Raw genomic sequence first — 16,799 nt, forward strand, 5'->3', positions numbered from 1 at the left:
GAATTTGAAGTGTTCCTCTTGAGGGATGCAACTCTTGAATAAACACTATAAGCTGCTGAAAGTCCAACTTAAGGACATTAAACAAAAGTGCTAGGTGGGAGACACCCCACCATGGTAAGATCTTCCTTTGAGACTTGTACATAGACACTTGACTTCATGTTTGTTAGCTAGATTTTAATGACAACTCCCCTTCATTTGTTGACTTCATTTGCTATAGTGCTTAAGTGGCTGTATGGAAAGGGGGGTTTGAAATGTTGAAAATGGTGTAACCACTTGCAAAATTAGAAAAACCCACCCCTCTGCGCGTGCGCACACATGGCGCGTCCGCGCACATGAGCGAAATCCGCCAATCGACGCGCAAGCGCATGGCGCGCGTCCGCGCCGATTGCTTTGCTGCCCCCTAGCACATTCTACAGAGAGTTAAGCCTCTCTCAAGCCTACACTAAGCCACCAGCCCAACACCCTTGCCGCGTGCGCGCACCTGGCGCGCACGCGTCCATCCAAAGCAAGCACGGAATGCGCGCGCGCGCCACAGCCGCGCACGCGCCCTTTCACTCTGCACTCCTCTCTGGGCCATTTCACAGAGAGTTGAGCCCCCTCCAGGCCCCTCTCATGCCTGGGGCACAACCACGAGGACGCGCGCGCGCACTGTGCGCGCCCGCGCCAAAACGCGCTGCAGCCATCTCTGGTACTTCTTCCAGAGAGTTAGGCCACCCCTTATGCCTCTCCTGTGCCCCCAGCCCAAGCGCATGGGCGCGCACGCAACCTGCGCGCGTGCGCGCCCCTAGCCCACCTCGCTCCCTGCGCGAGCGCGCACGCGCCGGTGATCGACGCCTTAAAAAAATAAAAGGGACACACTCACCCCTTCATTCTCATTCCACCTCTCTTCTTTCCATATCTTTCTACATCTCACAAGGTATTTTACTAGGCCCCCTCTTAGTCCATTAATCTGTCATTTAATTGCACCATCTTTTAGGTAGCTTCCCTCTTCTTTTTCTTCTCTCTTCCCTCTTTCTCTAGTTCCTCCCTTGGGATGTCTTTGCTCCCTCTTCTCTCTCAATCCAATTCTTCATGAGCATTTGGGTCTCAAACTAACTTACATGCATAGATGAATGGTGTTACTTACTTTTCTTGCACTCAATATGCATTACATTCATTAATAATGGATTGTGGAAAGTTACATTGCTCTCATTTTCACATAATCACATACTACTTGAGGGATGCACACCAAGTGTTCGATGAAAGGCACACTTGAATTTTAGCCTTATTGTGATTACCTTGCCTCTCAACCAAGCACTTTTGAGTGCATCCCCACTTTCCACAAACCATTCATCCCCATTTTCTTAAGCTTGCCTTCTACTTATGGCCCCTAAGGGTATGTGTCTCTCATGCCTCTTCCTTGCATGCTTAAACTACCCTTGCACCACATGAAAATTATTTGCCTTGCTCTTCACACATTATCCTCGTTACATGTTGCAGCTGTCATGTAACAAAGATACCCATATTCTATGGCATAACTTTCATTACATAGAGCTCATGTACCTCCATTTCTTTGGGTTTGATATTTTCCTTTCTTGTTTCTACAGGATGGTCATCAAAAGGGACAACGGGAAAGGCCCCAAGAAGCCGGCCTCCAATAGAGCGCGCCAAGAACTAACGGCCAAGCCCCTCCTGAAGAAGACTAAGGGCCCCGTTGACGTTCTAGAGAAGGACAACCCTCCTAAGGATTCAAACAAGTTTCCCAACCGTTACTGCGAACTTGTTTACTCCAGAATGATTGAAAGGAATTATCATCCGGAACCCCTCCTAGTCTTACCGGCTCACCTCAGTTCGATTGTGATGCCACATATTGACCGGAGGCAATGGAGGTTCCTCTTGAGGCAACCAACGGAGGCCAATCTCTCATGGGTGGTGGAATTCTACTCCAACTTCCACTCACCTCATCTCACATCCATATTTGTGCGCCGAAAACAAGTGTCAGTCACAGTGGAAGCCATCCGAGAAGTCCTTGGGATTGCACCATCAACGGATGCATATGACGCCTACCAAGAAGTCTTGGCTACATGCGTTGACCGCGCATTCGATTGGAGCGCGATCCTCCGCGTCATTGCTTTACCCGACGCATATTGGATTCGGGGGACCATAAAGCGAAGACCCAAGGGTTTAGATGTCCGCCACCTCACTCAAGAAGCTACGGCATGGGCCCAAATTCTAGCTCACTACGTGCTCCCGAGCACACATGGGTCATCCATCACCGCCGAGCTTGCCTTATTGATATGGTGCATCTTGACCGAGAAACCGGTCGACGTTCCGCGTGCCATCCGCCAATCCATGGGGCGCATTCATGCCAAGGGAAATCTACCATTCCCCGCTTTAGTGACAGCATTAGTTGCGAAAGTCGGCGTCAACCGGGAGACTAAAGATAGGCGAACCTCAATACCGATCGAGGGTGATATCATTCCGACCAAGAGATGCCTCAAGCCTCCGGAAGTCACCATGGACATTGCACTGCCCACACCAACTGGCCACGCCACCACTTCATCTACATCACAAAAATCGGCCGCCCAACGACTTGAAGACCTTCACAACAAATTAGACCGCTATGAGAGGCGTAACCAACGCCGCTATGCTCATGTGAAGAGGCTTCTAAGCGTAATCACCCCACCTATGGAAGAACCCGATATCTCCACCTCCACCGCAACTTCAAGCGGAGATAGCAATGGCATTGGAGATGTGGCACACTCGGCCGAGTGCGCCTAACCTCTAGCACGGAGGACCGTGCTAAGTTTTAAGTGTGGGGAGGTCGGCCGACCGATCTCCGTAGGTAACATCTAAATAAATCTGAATAAATTAGGATAGGTTGCATGATTAGGTTTTAGTTAGCACCATTCGCATGATAAGTCCACTTGGTTGGAACAATGAAATTCTCTCTTAGGAAAACCAACATTTTGGGGCAACCATGGCATTGCAAATTTTACATGCTTTGATGCAAAAGTTGCATGAAGAATTATATTTTGGAACATGGTTTTGAGCTAAGAACACAAGCTTGTGAGATTTGAGCCTAATGGTGTGGTTACATCTTATAACCACTTATCTTTCCTTCTTGTGCGCATTATTCTCCTTCCATGATTGTGATCTTTGATTTGTTTGACTCTTTATGTCCATTATTTGGTGTATTCATGCATTTATATGATTGAGGCCATCATTTCATTAGCTCACTCACCCAAACGGCCGTACCTTCTATCTTCCGTTGTTAGCCAAACTTGAGCCTACGATTAACCCACTTTGTTCTTAATTTAGCACATTACAAGCCTTAAAGCGGAAAACAATAAAAGCCCTTATTTGGATCTTTGATTAGCTTAGGCTAGTGTGTGTGAGTATCATTCAAGTGTGGGAACCTTGGGGCATTGGGTAAATAGAAGGGTATTTTGTATTATTATTGGAATATTGGGAATTGGGTACATACTCATGAATTGATCAAATGTAAAACCTTATGCATTGACGCTCTTGTATATAAAAAAAAGAAAAAAAAATTTGAGAAAAACAAAAGAACAAAAGAAAAAGAAGAACAATATGGAAAAGAAAAAAAAAGAAAAATAGAAAAAGAAAAAAAAATATAATAAAAAGGGGACAAAATGCCCCAAAGTGAAGCTCAAGAGGAATCGATGCATAAGTATTGTGAAACGAAAAGAAAATGCATGAGTATGTGGAAAAGTGAGGAATGGGTAGTTAGGATAGTACTTAATTGTATAGGTCATTATATAGGTTAGGTGGGAAAGTTTAAGTTAATCAAAGATTCAAATCCTAAGCCCACTAGCCATATATGACCCTACCTTGACCCTAACCCCATTACAACCTAGGAAAAGACCTCATGATAATTGTATGCATGCACTGAATAATTGTTGATTGTTAGATGAAAAACAAATCTTGGAAAGCATGATTAGGGGAGAATTGAGAGAATAAACCCCAAACACCAGGTGATTAGAGTGCAAACACTTCCGATGAGGGTTCGATGCTCAACCCTTTGATTCCCGGCTCTCGTGAGCATTCCTCATGCAAGGTTGCACATATTGCATTTGATGCTTAGAAAGTGGCAAGTCCTATGCTTTGACCACCATCATGTCCCATGTGCTCGCATATGTCCTAAGAAGGCTAATTTGTTCCCAACCAAGTGGATAGTAGCACTAGTCATAGTTGCATGCATATAAGTAGGTTGCACTTCATGAGTCTTATACTTTTGCGATCCCTCGGTCTTCTGTGTTTCTTTGTATTTCTCTAAGCATGAGGACATGCTAGAATCTAAGTGTGGGGAGGTTGACAAACCCCAATTTGAGGATTTATCTTGTGATGATTTCAGGGGTTTTATCAATGATTCCACACACTTTCCATATGAAAATACAAGATTTTGCATCCCTTCCCTAGTTTTGCCTCATGAATGAAAACATGTTTGTTTTGCACTAAAATAGATACATTTCGAATCTTCTCTCGATGCCATTCGATACCGTGACTTGTGTGTTAAGTGGTTTCAGGATATAGAGTAGGAATGGACCGAAAGAGAGAAGGAAGACGGGTACAAAGGAAGGAAGCATGAGGATTAAGCTTTGAAGGTTTCTGCATGGGCGCGTGTGCGCACCTGGCGCGCCCGCGCGGATAGAGCAACGCGAAGCCAAAGCCCAGAGCCGGCTTGAGAAGCGGCTAAGCCAGGATCTTCATGGGCGCGTACGCGTACATCACGCGTCCGCGCACATTACAAGACATCTCAACGGCGCGCGCACGTGCCTTGCGCGTGCGCGCCGATTTGCGAATATGATTTTTTAAGAAGTCACGTGACTTAGGCGTGGAGGCAGTTAAGGATTCCACCCTTGGAGAAACACCTTGGCGGGAAAAGCTTAAGAAGACCAAAGGAACAAGGGTTAAGGACACTTTTAGTTCATTTCTTCTAGATCTAGATATTTTCCTTTTTTTTGGAGAGAAGAGAGAGTTAGTTACACTTTTTGGGGAGAAGAAGAGGGAGATTCCAAGCTTCACTAGGGTTCATCCTCATCTAATTTCTGAATTTTCAATGACTTTTTGGTGAGATCCACTACAATTCTCACTCCACTTTGTTCATGTCATAGATTTTCTTCTCCAATTTCAAGTAGTAGATACAATTGATCAATTCTCATAGATCTAGAATTCAACTTTGTAATTTTGGATTTTATCTCTATTTTGGATTTTCATTGCTACTCTTTGAGACTTGTTGTTAGATCTTTGTGTTGCAATACTTTCAATTTGACTTTTCTTCTCATTTTACTATGACTTTCCTTCTTGCTCATTACATGTTTGATAAAATGACAACACTAGCTATGGAGTAGAATTCTCACACTTGGCATAGGGTTTGGTCTTTGGAAGAAGTTGAATAGTGTATCAATAGTTGATTTAGAATTAGGAATTGCTAGTTGGCTTGGAGTGCACTAAAGCTAGATTCCCATAAGGTGAAGCTAGGACTTGTGACTCAAGTTGATTACTTTCATTTGACCTTCCTCTATACCTAGGGGATAACTAAATGGAGCAAGGCCTAATTGTTGTCAACTTTGAATGGACTATAAGGATAGGATTTCAAATGCCAACCCTAAGCCAAGTCTTTTGATAATTGATTGTTTGTTTCTCATTGCTTTGCTAAAACCTTCAAAGAATTCCAACAAAGCTTACTAAATCAATAAGATGCACACTTTGGCAATTCCAAGGGAGAACGACTCGGGAGACTAGTACTCTCGGATATAGATTGTAGATTTGTTTGATGAAGGATTTTGCGTCGGTTTAGACTATACTACGATTGATCATTTGATAATTTCTATACCGGCAAAAATCTATTTGTCAGCCATCCATGGTTATTATTTCCACTTTGATTGTACACTTGGTTGGGGCGGTCATAGAAGTTGTGAGTGGATGCCACCATGTTGTCTTCTTGTTGGAGCTGTGGGCATTCATCAGTGTAATGGCTGTAATCAGCACAGATTCCGTAAATTCTTTGTGGGACTAGTTGTTGGTTTTGCTGTGGTGGAGGAGGTTGAGCTTGCTGAGCTTGTTGATTCAACTGTATTTGCTTCAGCAAGTTGGTCATTTCACAGATGCCTTCACGTAGAGCAGCAGTCTCGCTGCTAGAAGATACTTCTGTAACAGCTTTTGAACGGCCTTGCTTCTGTCTTTGGTTCCTAGTGGATTCAGCTAAATCACTGATCAATTGCCAAGCTTCATCAGTGGTCTTGTACTTCTTCTAGACCCATTGCTGGCAATTTCCAGTATGGTCTTATCTTGGGGCCTCATACCCTGTGTGATATAGCTGAGTAGCACGATCTTGTCAATCATGTGGTGGGGGCATGCTTCCAGAAGATTATTGAAGCGCTCCCAGTATTCAAAGAGAGTTTCATTGTCATCCTGAACAATTGTGGAGATATCCTTCCTTAGCTTATCAGTGACTTCAGAGGGGAAGAATTTCTCCAGAAACTCCTTTCTTAGTGTATCCCAGTTGGATACATTTGCTAGAAGTTGAGTGTAGTACCACTCTCTTGCTTTTCCCTCAAGAGAAAACGGAAAAGCTTTCAGCAGTATTGAAGTTTCATCAGTGCCATCACGCCTGACAGTAGAACAGGCTGCCTGGAAATCTCTCAAGTGCTTGATAGGCTCTTGAGCAGGTAGGCCATGAAACTTGGGCATCAAATTTAGCAGTGCGGGCTTTATTTCAAAATCTGTAGCTACCGCTGGATGATGCGCTTGAAACGGTTGCATTGTAAAATTAGGGGCTCCTTCCTCCTGGATGGTAACTCTCCTAGCTGCCATGTTTTCTGCACGTAAAACAACCGAATCAGTAGAACGGGGCTGGTTTCTTCCTCAGATTCACTTTCAGATCCGCCTTCAAAGCGGGCTAACCGACGCTGTTCTCGCCTTATTCGTGAAATTGTCCTTTCAATTTCAGGATCGAATATTAGCAAGCGCGGATCAGGAAGTGAACGCGTCATTTGACGGAAGAAACATGCAGCTCATAGTAGCAAAATAAAATAAAATGCAGATAAATAAATTCTTATTAATAAAATTAGCACTCTATTGCAACTCCCCGGCAACGGCGCCAAAAATTAATGAGACGCAGAAGCTGGTGAATTAAAAATTATTAAAATGGTTACGTTGCAAGTATAGTTCTTAACTCACCGAAAATCTGCCTATCAATTTAGAAATATGTCACAGAGAATTAAATTAAAAATTACTGGGAGTTTAAAGTCCCAGGTCGTCTCCCAACGAGTTGCAGAAAAGTGTGCTATCTTATTAATCAGATGTTCCAAGAAGTTGAGCTAAGTAAATTGGAATGTAAATTAAGGAAAGTTAAATAATATGAATAAAAGCCTTGACTGAGAGTTGATTGGTTGGAATTTCTCTTATCGGTGGAGTGATTGTAAGACTAATTTATAATTAATGGTTGTTCTGTTTGGTTATCCTTTACTAAGTAAGGGAAAGTCAAACAAGCTGGAATGCCAGATCTGTTCACAAGTTGCAACCCACTTAGCTCAAAGGGATTGGCGTTGGTGATAGCATAGCAATCCAACATTTAACCCAATTACAAATTTCTCTTTAATCCTTCCAACTCAAGAGTTCCTTTTAATCAACTCCCCATCAAGTAAGGAAACTACTCACGTATTGTAAATAAAGAATCCATAGCATATGAAAGGGAATTAAAAGAAGACATGATTATTGGAATTGAAATTAAATTAAAAAGAAATAATCCTTGCATTAAATAATCATAAAAGTATTCAAATAACAAAATTGAACAAAACAAGGAACATGGAAGAATAAAACCAAGTTGAGAAAACGAACTAGAATGACAAAGTCTTGATGAGGGAATAACTCTTCTCAATGTTCCAATGCTAAGACCAATTGAAAATTAAAATTCTAAAACCTAGAGAGAAAAACCTAAGAGAGTAAAAACTAGATCTCCAATTGTCTCTGAATGAATCTGTTAATTGTTTCTGCATGTTCTTTGACTCTAGTCTGCTGTTCCGGGCCAAAAACTGGGTCGAAATAGGGCCCGAAATTGCCCCCAACGAATTCTGCAGATTATGCAGATCGCACATGTCACGCGATCGCGTCATCCATGCGGACGCGTCATTCGCGCTTTTCCTCGCCACGCGTTCGCGTTGTCCATGCTACCGCGTCGCCAGAACTTTTCCAATTCGCGCGGCCGCGTGAGCCATGCGACTGCGTCACTTCTCACTGGTTATCTCCTCAAATTCTTGTGTTTCTTCCATTTTTTGCTAGCTTCCTTTCCAATCTCCAACTCATTCATGCCCTATAAAGTCTGAAACACTTAACACACAGATCACGGCATCGAATGGAATAAAGGAGAATTAAAAATAAATAATTAAAGTCTCTAGGAAGCAGTTTTCAAACATGTAATAAATTTAGGAAGGAAATCTAAATGCATGCTAATTTAATGAATAAGTGGGTAAGGATCATGATAAAACCACACAATTAAACACAATATAAACCATAAAATAGTGGTTTATCAGTCGCTCCAGAACCAAATAATGCACTTAAAACTTTACCGGCTATCCCACAGTTACCTCTAATCAGTGTCTCTGACCCCTCAGCGCCTGCTGCAGAAGTAGTATATACTCTCCCTGGCTGTTGCACCCTACCAATCTCATATTTCTTCTTTTCTGGGCAACTCTAAGCCAGATGTCCGGGTTGCCCGCGAAAATAGCACACTCCCATACCCAATCTGCATGGAACTCCTGGATGATGCTTCCCACACCTCTGACAGTTCAAGTCCTGCTGTGGCTATTTCCGAAATCTTCTTCCCTGATTAGCATTGTGAGTCAGCCTCTTGAAGTTGCCTCGCCCCTGATTGTTCTGAGGGACAAAGCCTCCACGTTTGAAATTCCTACCCCTCAGTGCAAAGTTTCTCGCCTGATTCCTCTGAAAAGGCATTCTCATGCTTCCTTTCTCTGCTGCCGCCTTCCTCACACATTCTTCAGCCACCCTACTCTTGTTTACAAGTTTAGAGAACACTCTAATCTCCATTGGTGCAACGGAGCTCAGAATATCACTCCAGAGACCTTCCTCATACTTGATGCACTTCCATTCAGCAAAATCCTCTGGAGCGCCTTGACAGATGTGAGAGAACCGGCATAATTCCTCAAACTTATTGGTATACTCAGTAACGATTATCTACCATTGCTTCAATTGCATCAATTTAGGTTCTTTGGCGTTTCTGAATGAATTGGGAAATTACTTCTTATCGAACTCTATTCGGAACAATTCCCAAGAAATTACAACCCCATCAGGCTGCAGAATATGCCGTGTGCCCTGCCATCAATGTTGTGCCTCACCTTGGAGCTGATAAGTTCCAAACTCAACTCACTGCTCTTCAGGAACCTGCTGCGCCTGTAGTGCCATCTCCATATCCTGTATCCAATTGTCCGCATCGGTGGGGTTTGAGGTTCCTCTGAAGGTCGGAGGATGAACCTTCAAGAAAGAGGAAAGCATCATAGGGCCATCTTCATTGTTATTCCCATGGTTCCCATTGTTTATCTGGTTTCCCAGAGCGTCGGCTGTCACCTGCATAGATGCAGCCATGTTTCCCAGGGCAGCCATAAAGTCTAAAGGGGTTAGGATTATTCCCTATCGCTTCAGGAGTAGCATTTCCTAATCTGCCTCTACCTCGCCCGCGACCGTGTTCGCGAGTCGACATCTGGTCCCTATACACACCAAACAAGTGATATCAAGTTGATCAGTCTCAATATCGTAAGTCTAGTGCTTTAAGTTCCAAATGTACGCTCATGAAAGTTTATGCCACATATATCAGTTAGATATCCTAATAGCACATAGACACATATACAGAGAATGCACAGAAGCATAGTCAGTCCATCCCTCAGGCTCTATAGGAATGAACTACTCTGATACCATAATGTAACACCCTACCACATAGAGCTTTACACCTAGGATGTAAAACAGAGGTGGCGAGGTGCTACGACCTCTAAAATAAAATACATACATATAATAGTTGAAAGAATATAATAAACTAGGAGCCTTGAAAAACAGATAAAACAAAATTGCAAAATAAAAAGCGCAACGCTCAGAAAACGAGATTACTTGCGTGCAAAGAAACCTAGAAATCATAGATGTAACTAAGACGAAAGCAGGGATGGAGGGTCAAAAGTACAGAATAACTAGCTCCTGACTCAGCCTGCGAAGCTAAAGCTGGCCGGAGAATATTTACATATATATATACATAACCCGAAAGCCCAAAGTACGTAACTAAAAACTTAACTCTCCTTAACCCTCTAGGAGGGACAAAATAAACAAGTTTCTTAGAGAGAAAGCTAAGTACATATACATAAAGCTGTACATCAAAATAAACCCAGATACTACTCCGCTTCAGAAATCCAGATGCTTAGTGAGAAGCCTCTCGACATGCATCTGAAAACAACAATACAGCATGGGGTGAGAACCAGAGGTTCTCAAGCTAGGAAAAGTGCCACTCATATAATATATAAGGTCTTGGGAATGCCAGAGGCAATCCTAGAACGCGGACACTCAGATTAAAAAGCCTTAAAGCATTAAATAGAAACCATAAAGGGGTAAGTGTTCTAAGGAAATCCAAACCCAACATAGACCTAACTTCAACTTTAAACCTATCAACCTCTTGGTGCGCAGAAATCGTGACGGTTCCATTCCTTGGTAACGACGCTGAAAACTTTATACGCACATTCATAATCTTAATTCTTTGTCACAACTTTGCACAACTAACCAGCAAGTACACTGGGTCGTCCAAGTAATAAACCTTACGTGAGTAAGGGTCGATCCCACGGAGATTGTCGGCTTGAAGCAAGCTATGGTCACCTTGCAAATCTCAGTCAGGCGGATTCAAATGTATTAAGAGATTATAGTATACTAAAAGATAATTAAAATAGGATAGAGATACTTATGTAATTCATTGGTGAGAGTTTCAGATAAGCATATAGAGATACTTTTCATTCCTCCTGAACCTCTGCTTTCCTGCTGTCTTCATCCAACCATTCCTACTCCTTTCCATGGAAAGTTTTATGTAGGGCATCACCGTTGTCAATGGCTACATCCCATCCTCTCTGTGAAAATGGTCCAATGCGCTGTCACTGCATGGCTAATCATCTGTCAGTTCTTGATCATACTGGAATAGGATTTACTATCCTTTTGCGTCTGTCACTACGCCCAGCACTCGCGAGTTTGAAGTTCGTCACAGCCATCCCTTCCCAGATCCTACTCGGAATACCACAGACAAAGTTTAGACTTTCCAGATCTCAAGGATAGCCATCCATTGGTTCTAACTTATACCACGAAGATTCTAATATCTCAGACTCGGTCCTCTGTATTAGATATCTAAGAGATACTCATTCTAGCTTGTTTGCATGTAGAACAGAAGTGTTTGTCAGGCACACGTTCATAAGTGAGAATGATGATGAGCGTCACATAATCATCACATTCATCATGTTCTTGGGTGTGAATGGATATCTTAGAATAGGAATAAACTTGAAATGAATAGAAAAACAGTAGTACTTTGTATTAATTCATGAGGAACAGCAGAGCTCCACACCTTAATCTATGGAGTGTAGAAACTCTACCGTTGAAAATACATAAGTGATAAGGTCCAGGCATGGCCGAATGGCCAGCCCCCCAAAACTTGATCAAAGGATCTCGAACTAATCAAAGATCTGATCCGAAGATGTAAATACAATAGTAAAAAATTCTATTTATATTAAACTAGTTACTAGGGTTTACAGAAATGAGTAAATGATGCAGAAATCCACTTCCGGGGCCCACTTGGTGTGTGCTTGGGCTGAGCATTGAGCTTTACACGTGTAGAGGCTTCTCTTGGAGTTGAACGCCAGTTTGTAACCTGTTTCTGGCGTTTAACTCTAGAATGCAGCATAGAACTGGCGTTCAACGCCAGTTTACGTCGTCTATCCTTAATCAAAGTATGGACTATTATATATTGCTGGAAAGCCCTGGATGTCTACTGTCCAACGCAATTAAGAGAGCGCCATTTGGAGTTCTGTAGCTCCAGAAAATCCACTTTGAGTGCAGGGAGGTCAGAATCCAACAGCATCTGCAGTCCTTCTTCAACCTCTGAATCTGATTTTTGCTCAAGTCCCTCAATTTCAGCCAGAAATTACCTGAAATCATAGAAAAACACAAAAACTCATAGTAAAGTCCAGAAATGTGAATTTTTAATTAAAAACTAATAAAAATATACTAAAAACTAACTAAATTATACTGAAAACTATGTAAAAACAATGCCAAAAAGCATATAAATTATCCGCTCATCACAACACCAAACTTAAATTGTTGCTTGTCCACAAGAAACTGAAAATCAAATAGGATAAAAAGAAGAGAATATACTATAAATTCAGAAATATCAATGAAACTTAGCTCCAATCAGATGAGCGGGACTTGTAGATTTTTGCCTCTTGAATAGTTTTGGCATCTCACTTTATCCATTGAAGTTCAGAATGATTGGCATCTATAGGAACTCAGAGTTCAGATAGTGTTATTGATTCTCCTAGTTCAGTATGTTGATTCTTGAACACAGCTATTTTATGAGTCTTGGTCGTGGCCCTAAGCACTTTGTTTTCCAGTATTACCACCGGATACATAAATGCCACAGACACATAACTGGGTGAACCTTTTCAGATTGTGACTCAGCTTTGCTAAAGTCCCCAATTAGAGGTGTCCAGGGTTCTTAAGTACACTCTTATTTTTGCTTTGGACCTTGACTTTAACCGCTCAGTCTCAAGTTTTCACTTGACACCTTCACGCCACAAGCACATGGTTAGGGACAGCTTGGTTTAGCCGCTTAGGCCAGGATTTTATTCCTTTAGGCCCTCCTATCCACTAATGCTCAAATCCTTGGATCCTTTTTATTACCCTTACCTTTTGGTTTTAAGGGCTACTGGCTTTTTGCTCTTGCCTTTTGGTTTTAAGAGCTTTTGGCTTTTTCTGCTTGCTTTTTCTTTTTTTTTCTTTCTATTTTTTTTTGCCATTTTTTTCTTTTCTCTTTCTCTCTTTTTTTTTTGCAAGCTTTTGTATTCACTGCTTTTTCTTGCTTCAAGAATCATTTTTATGTTTTTTCAGATTATCAAATAACATTTCTCCTTTTTCCTTATTCTTCTAGAGCCAACATATTTAACATTCATAAACATCAAATTCAAAAGACATATGCACTGTTCAAGCATACATTCAGAAAACAAAAAGTATTGCCACCACATCAAAATAATTAAACTAGTTTCAAGGATGAATTCGAAACCATGTACTTCTTGTTCTTTTGTTTTTAAAATATTTTTCATTCAAGAGAGGTGATGGATTCATATTCATAACTTTAAGGCATAGACACTTAGACACTAATGATCATGTAGTAAAGACACAAACATAAATAAAACATAAAGCTCAAAAATAAAAAAAAAGGAAAATAAATAAACAAGGAGATTAAGGAATGAGTCCACCTTAGTGAGGGTGGCGTCTTCCGCTTCTTGAAGAACCAATGGTGCTCTTGAGCTCCTATATGTCTCTTCCTTGTCTTTGTTGTTCCTCCCTCATAGCTCTTTGATCTTCTCTAATTTCATGGAGGATGATGGAGTGCTCTTGGTGCTCCACCCTTAGTTGTCCCATGTTTGAACTTAATTCACCTAGGGAAGTGTTGATTTGTTCCCAGTAGTTTTGTGGAGGGAAGTGCATCCCTTGAGGCATCTCAGGGATTTCATGATGAAGAATTTCCTCATGCTCATGTTGAGGTCCATGCTCTCTTGTTTGCTCCATCCTTTTCTTAGTGATGGGCTTATCCTCTTCAATGAGGATGTCTCCCTCTATGTGCCATAAATGGTTATGGAAAAACAAAAAGCAATGCTTTTACCACACCAAACTTAGAAGGTTTGCTCGTCCCCGAGCAAAAGAAGAAAGAAGTGAGTAGAAGAAGAAGAAAATGGAGGAGATGGAGGTGTGTGAATGGTTCGGTCAAGGGGGTTTAGGTGGTTATGATGTGTAAAAAGGAAGGAGCGATGGTTTGAATTTAAGTGGGTGGGTGTAGGTGGGTTACATATGATGGTTTTGGAGGAGTAATGAAGGTGATTGGTGGAGGTTAATTGAGGAAGAATGTTAAGAAATGGTGTGAAGATGAGAGACGAAGTGGTAGGGATCTTGTGGGGTCCACAGATCCAGTGGGACCAAGGACTTAACATCCCTGCTCCAATTAAGCGTGTAAAATGCCCTTGCTGTGCAATCCTGGCATTTAACGCCAGACTACTGCCTGTTTCTGGCGTTAAACGCCACTTCCATGCTCTATTCTGGCGTTTAACTCCAGGTAGATGCTTGTTTCTGGCGTTAAACGCCAGCTTGATGCTTGTTTCTGGCGTTGAACGCCAGTTTGATGCTTGTTTCTGGCGTTTAACACCAGCTTTCCTCTGGGTGCAATCCTGGCGTTTAAACGCCAGACTGCTACTTGTTTTTGGCGTTTAACGCCAGTTTCATGCTCTGTTCTGGCGTTAAACGCCAGCCAGATGCTCCTTACTGGCGTTTAAACGCCAGTAAGCCCTTCCTCCAGGGTGTGCTGTTTTCAATGCTATTTTTCATTCTGTTTTCAATTTTTCAGTAGTTTTTGTGACTTCACATGATCATCAACCTAAAGAAAATATAAAATAACAATGGAAAATAAATAAATATAATTAGATAACATTGGGTTGCCTCCCAACAAGCGCTTCTTTAATGTCAATAGCTTGACAATGAGCTATCATGGAGCCTCACAGATAATCAGAGCAAGGTTGGGACCTCCCAACACCAAACTTAGAGTTTGGTTGTGGGGGTTCAACACCAAACTTAGAGTTTGGTTGTAGCCTCCCAACACCAAACTTAGAGTTTGACTGTGGGGGCTTTGGTTGACTCTGCAGTGAGAGAAGCTTTTCATGCTTCCTCTCCATGGTTACAGAAGGAGATCCTTGAGTTTTAAACACAAAGTTGTCCTCATCCAGTTGAAGGACTAACTCTCCTCTGTCCACATCAATCACAGCTCTTGCTGTGGCTAGGAAGGGTCTTCCAAGGATGATGGATTCATCCTCATCCTTCCCAGTGTCCAGGATTATGAAATCAGTAGGGATGTAAAGGCCTTCAACCTTTACTAGCACTTCCTCTACTTGTCCATAAGCCTGTTTTCTGGAATTGTCTGCCATCTCTAATGAGATTCTGGCAGCTTGCACCTCAAAGATTTCCAGTTTCACCATTACAGAGAGGGGCACGAAGTTTATCCCTGACCCAAGGTCACATAGAGCTTTCTCAAAGGTCATGGTACCTATGGTACAAGGTATTAAGAACTTTCCAGGATCCTGTTTCTTCTGAGGCAATCTCAGTTGATTCAGATCACTCAGTTCATTGGTGAGCAAGGGAGGTTCATCTTCCCAAGTCTCATTACCAAATAATTTGGCATTCAGCTTCATGATTGCACCAAGGTACTTGGCAACTTGCTCTTCAGTAACATCTTCATTCTCTTCAGAAGAAGAATATTCATCAGAGCTCATGAATGGCATAAGGAGGTTTAATGGAATCTCTATGGTCTCCAGATGAGCCTCTGATTCCTTTGGTTCCTCAGAGGGAAACTCCTTATTGATCACTGGACCTCCCAGGAGGTCTTCCTCACTAGGATTCACGTCCTCCTCCTCCCTTGTAGTTTCGGCCATGATGATTAAATCAATGGCTTTGCACTCTCTCTTTGGATTTTTTTCTGTATTGCTTGGGAGAGTACTAGGAGGAGTTTCAGTGACTCTTTTACTCAGCTGGTCCACTTGTGCCTCCAAATTTCTAATGGAGGACCTTGTTTCATTCATGAAACTTAAAGTGGCCTTAGATAGATCAAAGACTATATTTGCTAAGCTAGATGGATTCTGCTCAGAATTCTCTGTCTGTTGTTGAGTGGATGATGGAAAAGACTTGCTATTGCTAAACCTGTTTCTTCCACCATTATTAAAGCCTTGTTGAGGCTTTTGTTGATCCTTCCATGAGAAATTTGGATGATTTCTCCATAAGGGATTATAGGTGTTTCCATAGGGTTCACCCATGTAATTTACCTCTGCTATTGCAGGGTTCTCAGGATCATAAGCTTCTTCTTCAGAAGAGGCCTCTTTAGTACTGTTGGATGATTCCTTCAATCCATTCAGACTCTGAGAAATTATATTGATTTGCTGAGTCAATATTTTATTCTGAGCTAATATGGCATTCAGAGCATCAATTTCAAGAACTCCCTTCTTCTGAGGCGTCCCATTACTCACAGGATTCCTCTCAGAAGTGTACATGAACTGGTTATTTACAACCATGTCAATGAGTTCTTGAGCTTCTGCAGGCATTTTCTTTAGGTGAATGGATCCACCTGCAGAATGGTCTAGTGACATTTTTGATAGCTCAGACAGACCATCATAGAATATATCCAGGGTGGTCCATTCTGAAAGCATGTCAGAAGGACACCTTTTAGTCAGTTCCTTGTATCTCTCCCAAGCTTCATAGAGGGATTCACCTTCCTTTTGCCTGAAGGTTTGAACATCCACTCTAAGCTAAGCTTTTGAGGAGGAAATAACTTGGCTAAGAAAGCCGTGACCAGCTTATCCCAAGAGTTCAGGCTATCTTTAGGTTGAGAGTCCAACCATACTCTAGCTCTATCTCTTATAGAAAATGGGAAAAGCATAAGCCTGTAGACCTCGGGGTCAACCCTATTGGTCTTAACAGTATCACAGATCTGCAAGAATTCAGTTAAGAAC

General features: G+C 42.0%; 1 non-coding gene across 1 annotated transcript; it reads left to right on the top strand.

The window, feature by feature from the left end:
* The first annotated feature begins 6,342 nt into the window (after nucleotides 1-6,342).
* On the top strand, nucleotides 6,343-6,450 carry LOC112761548 (small nucleolar RNA R71). Its single transcript, XR_003181938.1, has one exon. It is a non-coding gene; the product is annotated as a small nucleolar RNA R71 (small nucleolar RNA).
* Nucleotides 6,451-16,799: the final 10,349 nt, after the last annotated feature.

Source organism: Arachis hypogaea, chromosome 16, assembly GCF_003086295.3.
Source record: "Arachis hypogaea cultivar Tifrunner chromosome 16, arahy.Tifrunner.gnm2.J5K5, whole genome shotgun sequence".
Taxonomy (NCBI): domain Eukaryota; kingdom Viridiplantae; phylum Streptophyta; class Magnoliopsida; order Fabales; family Fabaceae; genus Arachis; species Arachis hypogaea.